This window comes from Symsagittifera roscoffensis, chromosome 10 (genome assembly GCF_963678635.1).
Source record: "Symsagittifera roscoffensis chromosome 10, txSymRosc1.1, whole genome shotgun sequence".
In the NCBI taxonomy this organism is placed as follows: domain Eukaryota; kingdom Metazoa; phylum Xenacoelomorpha; order Acoela; family Convolutidae; genus Symsagittifera; species Symsagittifera roscoffensis.
Genome location: NC_087071.1, coordinates 38,335,004 through 38,353,144, shown reverse-complemented (window position 1 = coordinate 38,353,144; position 18,141 = coordinate 38,335,004). Strand labels below are relative to the sequence as shown.

The window sequence follows — 18,141 nt, the reverse complement described above, 5'->3', positions numbered from 1 at the left end:
CTTTGTTTTCGGATGTAGATTTTGAACTTAGTATTCGGATGTGTTTTTCTTCGTGCAAATTGAGGTCAAACAAGAGGGGCTATAATTTCTTGATTTATTGTTATTTGTCAAAACTTTTGGATACAGCGTAGAGTATATCATGTTACAGCATTTTATTTTTTAAACTACTATTTAGTTTAGCCAAATGCACCAAAATGTTACAAGCGCCATGTAGGGAGGGAGTTGGTTTTTAAAAAAAAATTTCGAAAAAATGACTGCTGTGAAAAGTACGTAGCATGGATTAAGTGACACTTGCACGAGATATTAACTTAGCGAACTTTTTCAGAAGATAAAACTGAAATTTTTATAAGAGTTACAAATTAAATTGTATCATTTGATTTTTGCCGATAAGCAGTAAATCAGTTTTTAGCTTCACGAGTTTTTTTCGATATAACTTTAAATGAATTGCATTTTTGTCAAAGAGGTGACACGCACGCATGGGGCAACAAAGATCTGCGGTTCAAAACTGACCAGGGTTTGCTTTTCACAGCCATAAGTTTTCTTCTTCGATGAAAAAAGATTTTAGTCTGTACTGCTGTCTGCTTAGTTTTTGTCGGACTTCCAACGACCCAAACACTTGAATTCCCGTTGTTCAAGCTGAGGGTTTTTTGCTGATATGCTTCGTTGAGTTTTGAATGAGTTGAATGAAATTTCAGAATTTTCGTTCACATAATAATTTCTCTTTTTGTTTGCTTCCTTTTAACATAAAAGAATCAAAATAGTCTATTATGTCTTTTCTTATGTCCTTAAAAACCATCCTTTTTCCTGAAATAAAGTTTGATCTCAGCACAAAGTTTTTCATAAATGATTTCACTCCTCAGCATGACTTGAAACTGTAAACTTTAAAAAAAATTGAATCGTGGCAATTGTTCAAAACTATGATTCTTTAAGCTTTTTTGGTGCAGATATTGACAACACAGTAAAATATTCTGAAAAAGGTTTTAATGTGAGTTTAATCCGGCTATTGTTTTCTGTTTTCAATATTCTCAGCAGCAACGTTCTCAATATTCATCAATATTCTAAAGTTTAAATGAGACTAAACTCGTTAGCTTTTCTTGAAATTTCCGCAACCTACGCCAGCCGGGGAGGGGGTTGAGAAATTAGACGATAAGCAAATTAGACAGATGATTTGGAAAAACTGCAACTGTGAAAAAATAGACAAAAGTGAGAGAGATTTAAATTATTTGCAGACAAACTGCGTGCGCAAAAAAAATTGTTTGCAGACAGCAGTTAAATTTTAGTGGCTAAAAATTTTACATGTCGATCATGCATAATTTATTCATTTCGAAACCTCTCCTGTAATATTCGGATTTGATATTTTATGTTCAATTAAACTAATTGTTTTGATAGGTATTGTAATTTTATGTTCTTTTTGTATTTGTGAAAATTGACTCTTAGAAAAATTGTTGGCCTTTTCCTTTTCATAGCAGTGAAGTCTAAAAGGCCAGATCTGTAACATAAACATTTCGTCTAATTTCATTTTGGTAGCATCCGTCTAATTTGTTTAACGTCTAATTTCCTAGGCACCATGCCAACCATAGCAACTAAAAGCAATCCATTTTTTCAAAATTGTTTCAAAATTGTTTCAACTAAAAGCAAAAAAAAATTGTTTGCAGACAGAAGTTAAATTTTAGTGGCTAAAAATTTTACATGTCAATCATGCATTATTTATTCAAATCCAAACCTCTCCTATAATATTCGGATTTGATATTTTATGTTCAATTAAACTAATTGTTTCGATACGTATTGTCATTTTATGTTCTTTTATCATTTGTCAAAGTTGACTTTAAAAAAAAATTGTTGGCCTTTTCCTTTTCATAGCAGTGAAGTCTAAAAGGCCAGATCTGTAACATAAATATTTCGTCTAATTACGTTTTTGTAGCATCCGTCTAATTTGTTTATCGTCTAATTTCCTAGGCCCCATGCCAACCATAGCAACTAAAAGCAATCCATTTTTTCATTTTTCTTTTTTTGTTTTTTTTTGTTGTTAAGTAGTTGAAGTTTCGACTAAGATATCACAGTCTACAAGTGTGCTCGAATTTTTAAAAATGTTTAATTCCTGATCAAGGGCGGATCATACGTTTTTCTAGGATGTAGGTTTTCATAAAATCTTCGGAAGATTCTATTGACCATTTTTTTTGTTATGTTGGCAAATTGATTTTCCGTGCTCTTCTAAAGCACTGTAAAGGCCCTTCTTTGACTTCAAAACTTCTAGCTCCCCTTAATCGGCAACTTTTGCAAGTGGCCCGGGTTGACAAAAAATGCTTATCATACTATTTTCATAAATGAAAAAAATGCTTATAACACTCTTTCATACAATTTCATAGAGTAAAGTGTATATATAAAAATTGCAAAATGAGCTTTTTTTTCATACTATGAAGTTTTATAACAAGCATTTTTTCTATACTCTAGAACTAAATTTTAAGATTTTTTTATCTGTCTCCTTATCCCCAAAATTGTATGAAAAGAGTATGATAAGCGTTTCTTCCATACTATGAAATTGTATGATAAACATTTTTTTCATTCTATGAAATTATATGACAAACATTTTTCCATAAATAAAGTATTTGACTAATTGCAAAATCATAATTTCCACAGTCAAAATGCCCTCAATATTCAAAAACTCAAATTAGTTCCAAATAAACTCATCTAAAACTGAATTTGAACATTTTTTTACATATATTTTTTTCTATGAAAATTGTATAATAAACTTTTTTTTTCATTCAAATACTAAAATTACTTTTTTGATGACCAGAAGGCTTTAAAAGCGTCGAGTAGAATAAGTATCTGAACAACAACTCTTCAAAACCATTTTGAAGTTTTGTATAAAAATTGTATGATAAGCATTTTTTCCATAGACGCCATTTAAGAAATTGTATGATAAGCATTTTTTTTCTGTGGACGTCAGGTTTTTTTCATCAAGATATTGAGGTTCAAATTTCGCATAACTTTGACCAATTTAGAATCATGAAGCGCGCTATTGGGAGCGTAGGGTGACAGATTTAAAAATATATGTAATCTAGTAATTCAAATGGTTGTTTTTTGATTTTTACTATTGTTTTTGAATTTTTAAACTCAGTCGCAAGAAAAAAATTAATTACGTTTCTTGATCTTGCCAATATTTGGAAAACGAAAGCAAAATGATTGAATGCAACTCTTTGACAAGCAAACCTTTATGTCAAAATTATTTTTCTTTTCTGACAACCCAGCTCGTAATGCTTGTGTTCAACTCTGTGATTGCAATTTCCTACTTTGTTTGCATATAACTCAGCGCTAAGGTACTAGTATAGCTGAGGGCTTTTACCCAGACTTTGTTGGAAATTTTTTAATTTCTGAAGGTATTGATGAGACATGAAAACCAACCCAAATTGAACTGAAACAAGCTGTTTCGTCACAAAAAAGCGTTCCCGCGCTAGATTTTCATGGCAAATTATTGATTTTAATGGATTATATTGGCAAAAAAATATACCATTTAATCTATTTTTATGACTCATCCAACTATGAAAAAAAATTTGCAGGGAATTTTAATCGATTATTTTCAACATTCAAAAAACTATTATAATCCGATTATAAACCATTTTTTATTGAAATATAATAGATTTTTTTTGGTCATAAAATCCATGAATATTGATTCTTTTTGTTGCAAACCTGCGAAACCAATACCCTAACGAACATGGTAATCCATGTGCACACCACTTTGCCAATTTTCACCCTCAATTTTCCTTCGACGACAACACCCACCACACCCCATTATACAAGCCTACCCCCACCCCCCTCCCCACGCACAATCTAATAGCCAATGGATCAAATTGGTTGGGAGCTACCCGCAAAAAACTTAAAGAGAATTGATTATAATCGATTAAAAATGGATTATTTTGTTACTATTTTTCGAAGCAATAAAAATCATTACAATTGATTATAATAGATCATTGGTTCACAAATTTTATTGTATTATAATCCATTATAATGGATTGAAATCCATTATTATTCAAGAAACGTAATCGCTTCATTTCGTTTTATTTTCGTTTTGTTTTGTGTGCTTTTCAGTTGGTTACCGAACTGAAAATTTTGGCCCGTTTTGTTTTCAAAATTTTGCCTGCGGCGCATAAAAAATGATCAAAACAGGGTCTTTTCAATGCCTTGGGGGAGCTTAGAATCAATCTAGTCAGGCTTTATAGGGTTTAAGAGACCCCATCTCGCGAAAATCCTAGATTTGCCCCTGGTTTACTGATTCTTACTTTTTACTGATTTTTACTGTGTTTTCATGCAGAAAAGCTAAATTGTGATCCATTATTGATCTTTCTTGTGAAATAATGTTTTGATAGTAAAACGGATTATTACCTATTGAAATAGATTATAATAGATTATAAGAGATTATAAGAGGAAACAAGAGATTTTCAGAAAAAATATAATCAATTATAATTGATTATAATTGTTTCAAATGTCAAAATTTTTATCATTATAATGGATTATGAATCGTTTAAACATCTACAATTGGCGCTTATAATTAATTATAATTTTGCTAAAAGTACGATTATAATTATAATTTAATCGATAATTTTTTCCTTTCACTGAGTGAGGGGGATTCAAACCAATAAAAGAGATTTGTTTTTGGTTTGACACATTCAAAATCTACTTAATTACCAATCAGAAAAGAGAATAGAAATAAATATTTTCAGGAAACCCGTTGCTTTTTTACCCAAAAATTAGGTAAGAACTTAAATGTTTCTCGCCAAAATTAAAGAATATGTTCGGCACGGTTTGTGTTAGACAAGCAGAGCAACTCATTCGTAATTCCAACTACTGAATGCACTTTGGGTCATCGTGATTTAACTATGAAAACTTTCTTTTGCTTATCATACGGCATCTATGCTCCGTATTAAAGGCAATTGATAGTTGAAGTCACTCTTTTTACAGCCAAGGAATTTGATCTCATGTAAACTTTCAAGTCTTGAAGTTTTTTCTTATATCAATTGTTTTAGTCATTTCAGCAAAATGCTTTCTAATTGGTTTAAAAGTCACGTCCTATCAAGGACGCTCCCTTTGTACTTCTTTTGTTTTTTCCTTCTCTTTGATCGTTCCGACAAATTTATAACATGTTTAAAGACTTGTCTCTGGAATCCAGGAACATACAGACACAAAATTGTGCTCCTATCCAGTGCACAGTTTGGCCTCATAATGGTTATGTTTTGAAAAAAAAACACCGGTATTTGAACTGATGTGCCAGTCGGTCATATTCGGAAGTTTGACCTTGAGAGAAGCAAAAAACACTTGATTTTGGAGTGAAGTTTGATTTTTCAAAATTTCGAATAGAACCTGTCATGCACGATTTTCTCGCGATAACTGAAAATCAGAAAAGAGAAGTCAGAACAATCGAGTAACAATCGCGGGAAAGTTGCTAAATAAAACGGTGGGAAATTGCTATTCGCAATTTCTGTCACAATAGAACAAGAGTAGAGCTGTCCCATCTGAAACAGAGACAAGCGTATTCCCGAGAACTGGATTGTCATTACTCGATTGGATTATTATTTGAACTGGACTAGAGTGAACCTTCGGTGGAAAGGTGGACAGCTTGAGTGTCCCAATGGTTCACGAGAAACTATATCCTAGAGTTAAAACTTGTCCTTGTCATTGAAACTGATAAACATTAAAACTCATTTAGTTACATTATTTAATTCTCGAGTTGATTACCGACTGAAGTACTTCCCTTTCTTGAGCGTGCTACGATGTGAGTACCTAATTTAAATTTCTAGAGTGTGTTTTATAATTGTTATGTTGAGGTAAGGCGAGTTTTAGGTTGATCCATCTGAAATGGATCAAAGTTCCACTGTCTAATAAAAAGTAACTTAACGGACTGTTCCAACCCGGTTTTTAACGGCGTTCATGTATTTTGGGTATCTAGAGACCTAAGTATGGGGACGTTTCTAATTCTAGAGCGGGGGGATATTTTAGTAGTAGCCTTTAAGCTGTAACGGGTCGTAGTCTCATGTCACAAATGAACCGAACTGGCTCCGACCGTTCTTGAGGTAGAAAAACACAAGAGATGGTGTCCCTGACCCTTGAGCCAGTGGTTATAGGGCCTATTTTTCTTAAGCCTCATGTGTGACTGCAGTAGACGAATGTTACATAGTGTTTTTATGGCGCTCCTGGGTGTTGACGACATCAAGACTACGGAGTCGAACCCACTTGAGACAGCTTCGGGCTGAATGCCCATTCTAGAGTACCGGCGGTACGGTTCGACAGGAACGTGCAAACCTTCCGGTTGCACCGTGATAGCTTTTTAAGAAAACTCAAGAAAACATCCTGGTACGCTCTCCGAACGAGGCTTAGCTAACCGAGTAAAGGGGGGCAACTAGGGGGACAAAAACACGAGCAAAAAGACAAAAAGCAAAACAAAAACCAAAAAAGAATAGAAAAAGGAACAAAAACCATAAAACGAAAAAAGACAGTGACTTTGACACCAGATTAGTTGGATCAAACCTTTATATTAATTAAATAGTATACCCATACTGTTTTACAAGTTCGATCGTTTCGATCAACCTAGCAATTTAAACCAGTAAACTGAATAAAGTGCCCGAGTGTGGGGCGTTGTCAAGGGTTTTCAGATAGCTTGGAACTTAGCTGGACCAATAGGAGACTTCACTGGAAGAGGTGACCAGCCGAGTGGGAAAGTGGTTCAGGGACACTTGAGCTGAACCAATAGGAGACTTGACTGGAAGAGGTGACCAGCTGAGTGGGAAAGTGGTTCAGGGACACTTGAGCTGAACCAATAGGAGACTGGACTGGAACAGGTGACCAGTCGAGTGGGAAAGCAGCCAAGAAGGATTTGGCAATTCTCGAGTTCTCAAGTTGGGCAGAACGGGTATCGTTAAAATCCACATTACATTATAGGAGATAAGTGTAAAATAGGATAAGCGACATCCCCCGGTTTTGAGGAACGTTTTTACTTGAGCAGGCCTGGAGACAGGTCTACGGTTTTCTCTTGAGAGGTTTAGCACCCGGCGCTTAAGGTAATTTTAGGCTTAAGAAGGGGGGCTAAAAAGGGGGGAGGTTAGAAGGGGGGCTGGTTAACTTAGAGGTTAGCGGTTGTAAATTGTAAAAAGGAGGGAAATTAGAGTAACTAATTAGTCGACATCGTTGACTTAGTTACATTAGACATTAACACGCGTTGGTAATATTAGGTGGATATCGAAATTTGAACTCGAGTTAAGGAAGGTACCCTAGTCGGATTGGTAGGGGGGAAGTGACATAGACAGTTGTTGTAATACCCCATAAGATCGCTAGCAGGGGGGGAGGAAACGCGTGGCAATTAGGTACCAGACATTTTTTTCGATAGAAGGTAGACATTTGTCACCTTTGAATTTTAGGTGGGCTCATCGTTCTGTTTTTATTACTTTTTCTTGCTTAGATTATTGTTGCATTTTGTACGAACAGGTGATCACAAGATACCTGCGCACAGGTTTTGGTCTCAAGTTACTTGGAACATTGAAATAGAGGTAGCCAAAAAGAGAAATAATAAAAAGGGGGGTCAGCATTTGGCTTTTAAGAGAGGATTTTGGGAAAATTTTACTAGAGCTTGAGTGGTGGTACAAGGTACGCCGAATCAATAAGTCCCCATAACGAAGAGGAAAGAAGTCCCACCACCCAGACACTTGTCAACAGTCTTGGGACAGTGCCGAAGAAGTCTTAGGACAGAGCAGTCTGGGGACAGTCTTGGGACAGTACAGTCTTGGGACAGTGGTCTTGGGACAGGGTCTTGGGACAGGGTCTTGGGACAAGGGTCTTGGGACAGGGTCTTGGGACAAGGTCTTGGGACAAGGTCTTGGGACAAGGGTCTTGGGACAAGGTCTTGGGACAGGGTCTTGGGACAAGGTCTTGGGACGAGGTCTTGGGGCAAGGGTCTTGGGACAGGGTCTTGGGACAGGGTCTTGGGACAAGGGTCTTGGGACAAGAGTCTTGGGACAGTAGTCTTGGGACAGTAGTCTTGGGACACTAGTCTTGGGACACTAGTCTTGGGACAGTAGTCTTGGGACACTAGTCTTGGGACACTAGTCTTGGGACAGTAGTCTTGGGACACTGGCCTTGGGACAGTAGTCTTGGACAAGAGTCTTGGGACACTGCCGGAAAGAACTGGGACGGTACCGAACAGTCTTGGGACAGGAGAAAGAAGCCTGGGACGGTACAAAGAAGAGTAGGGACGGCAATTGGAAGTCTTGGGACAGTATAAAAATTGAAGTAAAATTACAAGAAGTGTTTTAAGACAGAATTAAGATAGAACAAGACTAATTGGAACCAGGTACGGTTGAGACCACAAATAAGAAAAGTTTCTCGAAAAGTTAATAAAGAGAACTGAAACAAGGTTTTCACCACGTTGGATAGGATTGTGTATATAGTAAAATTGTAAATAAGAACAATTGTAAATAGAAATAATGAGGCGGAGCAGGGTACCGGTAGCTGAAAAAAGACCTACCGAAGCAAAGTATAATTCGTCGCTACGCAAAACAACATCAATGGGCCCAAAGATAACAAAGAAGAACTTTTCAGTTAACATGGTCAGCACAAGGAGTACAACGGAGAGAGCAAGAGAGGGCATGGAAGGGGAACGAGTAGAACCCACCATCGAGATTGATCTAGAGACACCTGATCAAAGTGTTGATGAAACAAGGAAAATAGCGACGGAGTCAACTCCAATGCCCAATGCAGAAGAACCAAACTCGAAACCCATAGAATTCTCACATGGTAGAAGATGCAATAGGCAACACCGAAGAAACGGTGAAAGAAGACTCTCAAGTAAAAAAGACATCTTTTACAGAAAGGTTGGCGATGATGGTCGGAATAAAAACGAAAGAGAACGTGACTGAAGAACCAAAAGCTGAAAGAGCACGAACATTTGGAACAGTAAGCACGAAGACGACAGAAGCCAATCCGAGAGAGGAACAAACTAGAGCAGAAGCGACGGCCGAAGAAAGACCGACGGCTGACCATGAAGAGGCTACTCTTGAGCTAGGTGACTTGATGGCGAAACTGAATCAGATCGACAAAAAGCTGAAGCACAGCGAAGAGGACAGAGAAGTGATAAGAAAAGAATTAAGATACAACAAAAACGAGTATCTGGATAGTTATTTTAACCTGGCCAAGGCAACAGAAGAGAGACTCAAGGAGATGTCAGATAATGTAGAAACCACCAATGAAGAACGAGATAAGAACATCAAAAAAGATTTGCAACAGTTAAAAAACCGATATGATGATGTCAACAGCCAATTAGGTAGCCTGGAAAAGAGAATGGACACAATGAGCAAAAATCAGGCCGAGAGTTCGTGTGCAATACAGGCGAAATTGGATGCAATCTTGAGTAATTCTACCTCACAAGAAAGACCGGCAGCAGATCGCACGCAAGGCACCAGAGTTGACTTTGTGGAACCACAAAGGAACAAACGGCAATCGACACCGTTGCCCTTAACCCGGGATACGGTGAGCATAGCACCAACAGCTGCTAAAACAATCATGAAGAATGGAATGTCAAGTACAACGACTGGTCCGGGGGACTCAACAGCTAACAGCAACGCAGGTCCGGATGCTATGACATGGGCAAACACTTGGGAGATGATGAACAGGACTCTAGAGGCCTTCGCCACGAGGAACACTAACTCGAGCGATAGGAGAGATGGGAAATCAAGAAAAACATTCAAGAAGCCAAAAGAATTCAAAGACGACTCAGATGGATGCATTGACACGTGGGTGGAAGTGATGAGATTACATCTAGAGCAAGACAACTTGAACGATGAAAGACAAGCATGCACAGCCATACTCAGCAATTTAGAAGGCACAGCATTAAAATGCGTGGTTGCGAAGAAAGAAGAAGAACGCGATACCGCGGACAAGATCTTCGAGATATTGCTGAATCGATTCGGGTCAGGCATGAAGGGTCACCAAGCGATGATGCGATTTGAAAAGAGAAGGCAGAGGGACGACGAGTCAATAGATCGGTTCCTAGATGATCTCGAGAGCTTGAGAAGAAGGAGTGACCCAGAGGAGTCGGCAAACAGAAGAAACTTTAGCATTGCCTCGAAGTTCATTGATGGGGTAAAAAGTGACGACTTAAGGACAATGTTAGCAACATACTACACATTGTCGAAAGACAGCGCACCAACCCCAGAAGAAATGAGACAGAAATCAAGGGAATACATGCTGATGAAACCCAAGAAATACTCGTATTCAGAAAACAGGAACACGCAAGGGGGAAGTCAACCGCAGAGGTCGTCATGGTACAAACCTAGAGATGACATGGACAAGCGCAGATCATGCGCGAACTGCGGGTCGGCGGATCACCACGTGGCTGACTGCACAACATACAAACAAGGCATGAAGAGTCTAGGATATGCACCAGATGAGGAGGACATGAGCCAGATGGAGGAACACGAGTACTATAGTGGCTTAATCATCAAGATAGGCGCAAGATGCTTCTTCTGTAACCAGGAGGGGCACTTCCGAATGGATTGTCCCTTGTTCTGGGAAGCGGTCAAGGACCAGAGTCACCCTAAACATAAGCTGGCATTAGCGGCGGTGCAGAATCAGCGGAACAGGCAAAACGAATTTGAATCGAGGAACTTAGGAGCACCAAGCACGGAATTGCCGACGAAGACAGTGAAAGCTGTATCACATGTTAATGATGCCATAGAATCCGCGGCAGGGAACTCTCTAGAGATAAATTATGAGAAAGCGGCGACGGAAGCAATTGCCAAAGTGAAACAGGATCTGGCTGCGAAAGAAATAGAGCAACGACTAAAACTGGAGATAAAAAGACAGAATTTTAACGAAGCATTAACTGGATCGAAACAAATACCAGAGGCTGTACCAGGCTCAACAAAGACCGGGAATTGCAGTACTGTGAAAATGGTGACAGGTAAACCTTTTGGCATATCGAAAATCGGGGCAAGGATAATGTCGATAATCACAGTGGGCGGCCACGAGGTAACCAGAAACTTGAGCGAGCCGAGCGACCAGACGATAATGCACATTGACGTGTATGCAGACTATTTGAGTGGTATAAGCCCACAAACGACTTCTAGAGCACTGAGAGCACTACTCATGAGAGGGGGCAGCAAGTCGGTACGTGTTGATAGCAGATATACTGAAGCTTACGGTCCACACGAGGTGATGCTAAATATAGATGGGATTAACATCTATACCAAGACGATGATAACATGTGACGAAGACCTGATTGGACAAATCTACGTAGGGAAAGAAGAATTAAAAGTGAGATCGATTGGACACTGCGCCATGCTTGAGGAAGATGCAATGCACATCGGGACGGAGGCAGATGTGACAGGTCACGTGCTGGATATAAGTGGCAAAAAGACTCAGTTGCGTGGGTTGCTTGACACGGGAGCAGTCTTGAGCGTTATACCAATCGAAACTTGGGAGAAGATGGGCTTTGACAAAGGTGACTTGATAGACTCGAGAATACGGCTGTAAGCTGCAAACAAAGGGGCCCTACGGGTGCTGGGCAGGACGCCGATAATAGCCCTCAATTTGGGGGAACGTAACCTGTGGATGAGCTTTATCGTGGTAGAAAACCTAGATGAATCTGACCAATTCATTTTGGGCAGAGACTTCATCAGGAATTTCGACGTAACGATTGATTTAAATAACGCAATGTTCAGGATACGGAACCCGGATAGGAGGTACGCAATCAAACCGGTAAATTTAATAATGGCAAATGAAAACAAAGCACCGGTATTCTTGAGTAGGAGGGTGAGGCTAAAAGCTAATGAAGCGGCAATCGTAAGTTTGAGGATGAAAAATTACAATGAACTAAGTGAAAACAAGCAAGTGTGCATAGTTCCGAATCCTAATAGTCAAAGTGCTGCTGTTTTAGGAAGATCATTTTCGATAACGAAGAGCGGCCTCTGCGTCAGTGTCTTGTTGAATACCCTTGATATACCGATCACGATACAAAGAGGGAGGAAACTGGGATATGCTTTACCGGTTAAAACTCGATATGAAACAATTGAGAATTCAAAACAAAATGAAGTTGTTGATTGCCCCAATCACAGGGACAAAATTTGTATCTTGAGACGATTGCAGAAAATAAAAGATTCTTCAGGTCTTATTAAATCACTTAAGTCAGAAACGGATGATGGTCTTTCGAGCTGTTCGAACTTTCCAGAGCGACCCACACTAGATGAAATGCAAAATGAAAAACCGGTCCTGCCGGAGATTGAACATTTGAGGGGCAAACTGAAAGATGAACAGCTCGAAGCCATCAAGGACGTACTAGAGCGGAACGAAGAAGTTTTTTCGAGGCATAAGGCGGATATCGGGTGTTGTAATTTCGTTGAGCATGAAATAGAACTTGAGGAAAACGCGGTACCACACAGGGAGGGGGCGAGGCGCATGACCCCACACAAATCGGACGCGTGTAGAAAAGAGATCGAGACGTTACTAGAGTATGACATGATAGAACCATCCAAGTCACCGTGGGCGTGTGGAGTAGTGATGGCCAAAAAGAAAGGCGACCAGTTGAGGTTTCGTTGTGACTTTCGATACCTGAACTCCGTCACGGTGAAGGATGCCTATCCCATACCGAGGATTGATGAGAGCCTCTCGAAGTTAGGTGATGCAAAATTTTTTACTACTCTTGATTTAGGCTCGGCCTTTTGGCAAGTACCACTAAGGAAGCAGGACAGGGACAAGACAGGGTTTGCCTGCGAGTTGGGTCTGTTTCAATGGAAACGGATGCCGTTTGGACTTTGCAATGCCACATCCACGTTTCAGCGGTTGATGGCACACGCGCTGATAGGCGTAACGAAGAAGTATGGCAATCTGGTAATGTGCTACGTGGATGACGTGGTAATAGCGACGCCAACACTGGAAGACCACATTGAGAGACTAGACGAGGTGTTTGCATGCATGAAGAGGTCGGGGCTAAAGTGTAAACCATCAAAGTGCGAGATACTCAAGGACTCAATAAAATACTTGGGTAGGATGGTAGACAAGCACGGCATCAGACCTGATACGGACGCCGTGGAAGCAGTCCTGACCTGGAAATCACCGAAGACAGAGCACCAGTTGATGAGCTTCCTGGGTTTCGCTAACTATTATAGAGAGTTCATCAAAGGATATGCAGACAAGGTATACCCGATGCAACAATTAATGAGACACAAGGGCAAGAAGTTCACGTGGAACAACGCAGCAGAAGAGTCATTTCAGAGGATAAAGAAAGAGCTATGTGAGGCACCAGTACTGGGTATGCCGACTGAGAAAGGGATGTACGTGCTAGACACGGATGCGTCGGTAGTCGCGATTTCTGGGATTCTCCACCAAGAACAAGAATGGAATGGGAAGACAGTCTTGAGACCAATAGCGTACGGGAGCAAAGTCCTGAGTGACACGGAAATGAAGTACGGAGCACCGAAAGCTGAGATGTTCGCGGTGGTTACCTTTGTCGAGAAATACAGGGCGTACCTGGGCAGTGAGCCATTCAAGTTGCGAGTCGACAACAGAGCACTGAGCTGGCTGAAAACGTACTCAATGGACCAAAGTTACATTGGGAGGTGGATAGTTTGCCTGGACGGATACAACATGATAATTGAGCATAGAACGCGAGATAAACATCAGAATGCCGACAGCTTGAGTAAGAAGACGGAGTTCTATGAGAGACAAGAGCAAAGAGAAGCAGACATACCTGAAATCAAAGATGGCTTCTCATTCATGAACAAGGAAACGTACGACAGTCTTCCACTCACGAGATGGCTGGACAAGTCAGGCAAACCGATAGAAGATCAATCTGAATTGTCTAAAGAGCCTCCAGAGAAGACCATCTTGAGGAAGAGCAAGCGGATTCCGATTGAGATTATACTCAAGTCGAAGATCGTGAAGGAGACGCTCAAGGCAAAAGGCTATGATCTTAGCCAGGTGGAAGCAGGAACTGCACAGATAGATGATGACTTAATGAGGTTGCTCGAGAAACTATCAGATGATAAGCCAGTGATCCAGGAGAAGGGTAAAGAGAAACCGGAATTCACTATACTTCGGAGAAAAGAGACAGTGAACGATACTGACTCATCAAGAGGAAGCGTCACTGACAGCAAAGATGTCGTGCGGTCACTGGTTGACAAAATCCCCGAAGACATTCTGGAGCAGACCAAGGTTAGGAAAAAGAAAGTGACGTTCAAGGAAGATACTGAACACCTGGGACTAGGTCAAGAGTCCGGGGAGTGTTCCAGGTTCACGGAAGAAGGAACCGGAGAAGGAAAATTGTCCGGGGAGCGTGAAAGATGGGATGAAGACTCGGATGAGAGCAGCGAAAACCAGGACAGTCTGTGCATGATACTGGCGGAAGAGAAGACAAGGCACCACGACAGGGAGTTACAGACGGATCCATCTTCAGGAACATACAACATGGACATACAGGAGATGCGAGGTGTTGAGGAACTTGAGAAAATTGCGGTCGCAAGGAAACCATTCAGGGAACTATCACGCAACTCAAACATCAGAACGAATCTGGTGCCAGAAGATGATATGAAAATCGTGAAAAGGATGATATGCGTGAAACTGAGTGATGACATCCACAACCCTGGTGAGATGAATGGACAGATCATGGCGCTAAAGGAGCATGTCAAGGCAAGATATAGGCTGTCAGACCTAATATGAGCCCAGAAGAATGACAAAATGACAAGTAACCTCTCCAAATGGATCCAGTCGGGGGTCAAGGAGAAGGGGGAACTTGAGGAAGACAGCTACAAGATCTTGAGCCAGTTCTACAAAGAAAAGAAAGACTTACTTTACCACACAGCTGATGGAGTGGTAGCGTGCAAGAGGAGAGATGAGGAAAAGATATTACACAAACACAACCTCATCATACTACCACAATTGTACCAGACAGAGGTGCTTTTCAGATCACACGACCAGATGGGTCACCAGGGGATAGACAAAGTACAACAAAGGATACTTCACAGATTTGATTGGCCAGGAATGAGAAAAGCTTGCGAGAGATGGGTGAATGCCTGCCTGGCATGTCTCCAGGTAAAAGACCCAAGGAAGATGAAGTTTCCCCTCAAGTCCGTTGAGAGCTCGGAGTTCAATGAAGTGGTGCAGATAGACCATCAAAAAATCTGCATGACAGAGTCAGGATACAACCAGATACTGGTTATAATAGATCACTTCACAAAGTTGGCGGAAGCGGTTCCGTGCCAGACAGCCTCGGCCGAAGAGACATGTGATCATCTGATAACGCATTGGATATCGCGGTATGGTTGTCCAATGACTTTCCAGTCGGACAACGGCAAAGCTTTTGTGGGGGACTTGACAAAAGAATTGATGAAGAGATCGCACATTGCTCAAGCACACTCGACGACCTATCACCCGCAGACCAATGGGTTGGTAGAGAGACAAAACAGGACACTGGTCAACATGTTAAGGGTGTACTGCTCAAGATACATGACGGACTGGGACAAATACCTGCCACAGGTAGTAGGAGCCTACAACAGTACACAGCACTCAACTACGGGCATCAGTCCTTTCATGATGTTGACGGGCAGGGAGAGAGCAATGCCTCTGACATTCTTTTACCCGGAATACGAGGGGAAAAGGACGTCGCCTCAGGCATACGTGAAAGAAGCGATCAAAAGACAACAGGAGTTGAACGAGCTATGCAGGAGGAACACGGCGCAAGCGCAAATGAGGCAACGCAGGAAATACGACGAAAAAATATTAAGAGCAAAGCCATATGAAGTGGGCCAATACGTGTGGGTCTTCCAAAATGTAATACCGCCCAAGGGAACAAAGAAACTACTCAAGAAGTGGAGGGGACCATTCATGATAACGGAGGTTCATCAACAAGGACGGTTCTATCGCTTGAGTACTGGGCGAGCGGCACATTATGAGAATCTGAAGCCTCACGTCCCGTCCCCAGAGGATTGGTGCATACCGAAGGACATGGAGGGTCTTGAGTACCTGGTGGTAGAGCCAGCGTGTGAAGTGAATGAGAAAGGTACTCGAGAGAAAAATGATGGTAATGAGAACTTGAGTTTGGACGACAATGAAAAGATAGGAGTGGGGTCTGATGCAGGATCATTTGTAGAAGAAGACGAGGTGCCGAAGTGGATGGAGCCGGATCGACCAACACCACCGGAAACCAGGACTGGCAATCGTAAACGCACCGGCATGAGGTACAACAGGTACGGGGATGACTTCTTGATCGATAAGATACAGCCAGACAATTTGGGCGAGGAATTACTGAAGGCAGGCGAACTGGAAGCCGGAGAGGAATGGCAGGTCATTGACGATGGTGGTCATTATCCGCAGGATGATTACTCGACGCCAGAAGTAGAAACGGATCTCGAACAGAGTGAGATAGAGAGGAGGGAGAACACGAACTTGAGGATTCTAGAGTGGATGCGTGATGTCAAAGACGAGAGCCGCGAAGGACAAAGCATTCAGCAAGTCGATGTATCAGCAGCAAATTACATGAAGACAGAGGACCCTCTTTTCGGATGGACGGCAACAGACAGGCCACTGGACATTCCTCAGGACAATTCAGACCCGACAACATCGACGGGGACGTCGATAAATATTTTTGTCCGGGGAGTGGGGGTAGGACTTACCCACACCGAAAATTTGATGATAAAGAAGCTCAAGGAAGTGAGAGAAACGAGCGAATTGGAACTGGAGGAAGAAGAGCCAGAGCCTACTATAGGTCGGAATTTCAAAACGAAATTCGAAATACCCAATGAATACTCGGAGAACATCATGATAACAGATAGCGACTTCATCCTGTCAAACAGGACCAGCGCGATCTGCATCACGGCGGACATGAGTTTCAAATCAAGATTGGAAGCTGACTTCAAAAGAGAGTACCAGAATGTAGAGTTTCTGTTCAGACAGAGACCAGGACTGGGAGGGATGGCAGCGCTTCCAGCGTCAGTGGCACAAGTCCCGGGCAAATATCTGTGCTTCCTAGTAACGAGGGTCAATGACAGGAACACAATCGATCCCGAACACGTGATATTGGCACTAACAAGATTACGAGACTTCATGATTGAAAGAGGGATAACAGAAGTCTCAATGCCGGTGTATGACCCGAACAGGGGCAAACTGAGCCCGAGGGAATTGTACGCTATCCTACATGTGGTCTTTGCAGAAACTGAGATAATGGTGTATCTCCATAAGAAGTATTACTTGAGCATCGCCTGAGTCGGGTACATGGGGGTATCGAGTCGGGTGTGAGGGAGGAGTCTTGAGTTAGGTACTGGGGTGCGGCGCAGGTAAAGGGATCTTAAGATATGATTGGCATGACAATTAAATTTTAAAACGAGTTAACGGTGCTAAAACATAAAATGAATCTGCATGCTTTTAAGGGAATTCCAATTGAATTGTTTTAAGTGATATGAAAATGATAAGATTTTAACCATACTGGTAAAAGGGGGGTCTCTAGGTTAGGAACATGACATGTCAAGTTTCAATATGCTTTCTGTTTTCAGATCAAGTTTGAAAAACAAAGTTGAAAATCCAACTATACTCAAGCGAGAAACAGAGAGAGAAACCTTGATTGAACTCGCGATAATCGGCACTTACAGCAAGTATTTGCAAGGGAACATTTCGAGAGAATTCTTGAGTTGGGTAATACTTGAGTCGGTAAGGTAATTCTTGAGCTGGTAAGGTAATTCTTGAGCTGGTTAACACATACCTGTATACATCCCGAAGTCACGAAGAATGGCAGACCGATTATGGAAATCCGTGCCCGCGGCCCTGAAGAAGCCCACTCTTGATGAGCTGTACAGACGCCTGAGGGACTTGGACTACACCCAAATAGACGAGAGAATGGCGGTGATGCTGAATGCCATCCTCCAGTTGGAGGACCAGGGTGAGTGCAGGGAGTCTGCAACGGAGGCTGTCTTGATGATCGGCTACACCACCGAGGGAATATCGAACCAAGAACAGACCAGATGGTTGTCTTGGAATGTGGATGGAGGAGTAAGGGGTTTTGACTTGGCAAGGAATCCTGGCCTGAATAACAATACCGAATATGGCGCAGGGGAATTCCCACTACCGACTAGGCCAACAGTAAGATCCACAAGCCAGAGCTCGAGTAGGGTGCCA

At 41.5% G+C, this 18,141-nt stretch overlaps 1 protein-coding gene across 1 annotated transcript in view; it reads right to left on the bottom strand.

Annotated features, from left to right (window-relative positions):
* LOC134855596 (UDP-galactose translocator-like) overlaps positions 1-18,141 on the bottom strand; it is a 433,562-nt gene that overhangs the window by 106,940 nt on the left and 308,481 nt on the right. The gene's annotated exons all lie outside the window — the stretch shown is intronic.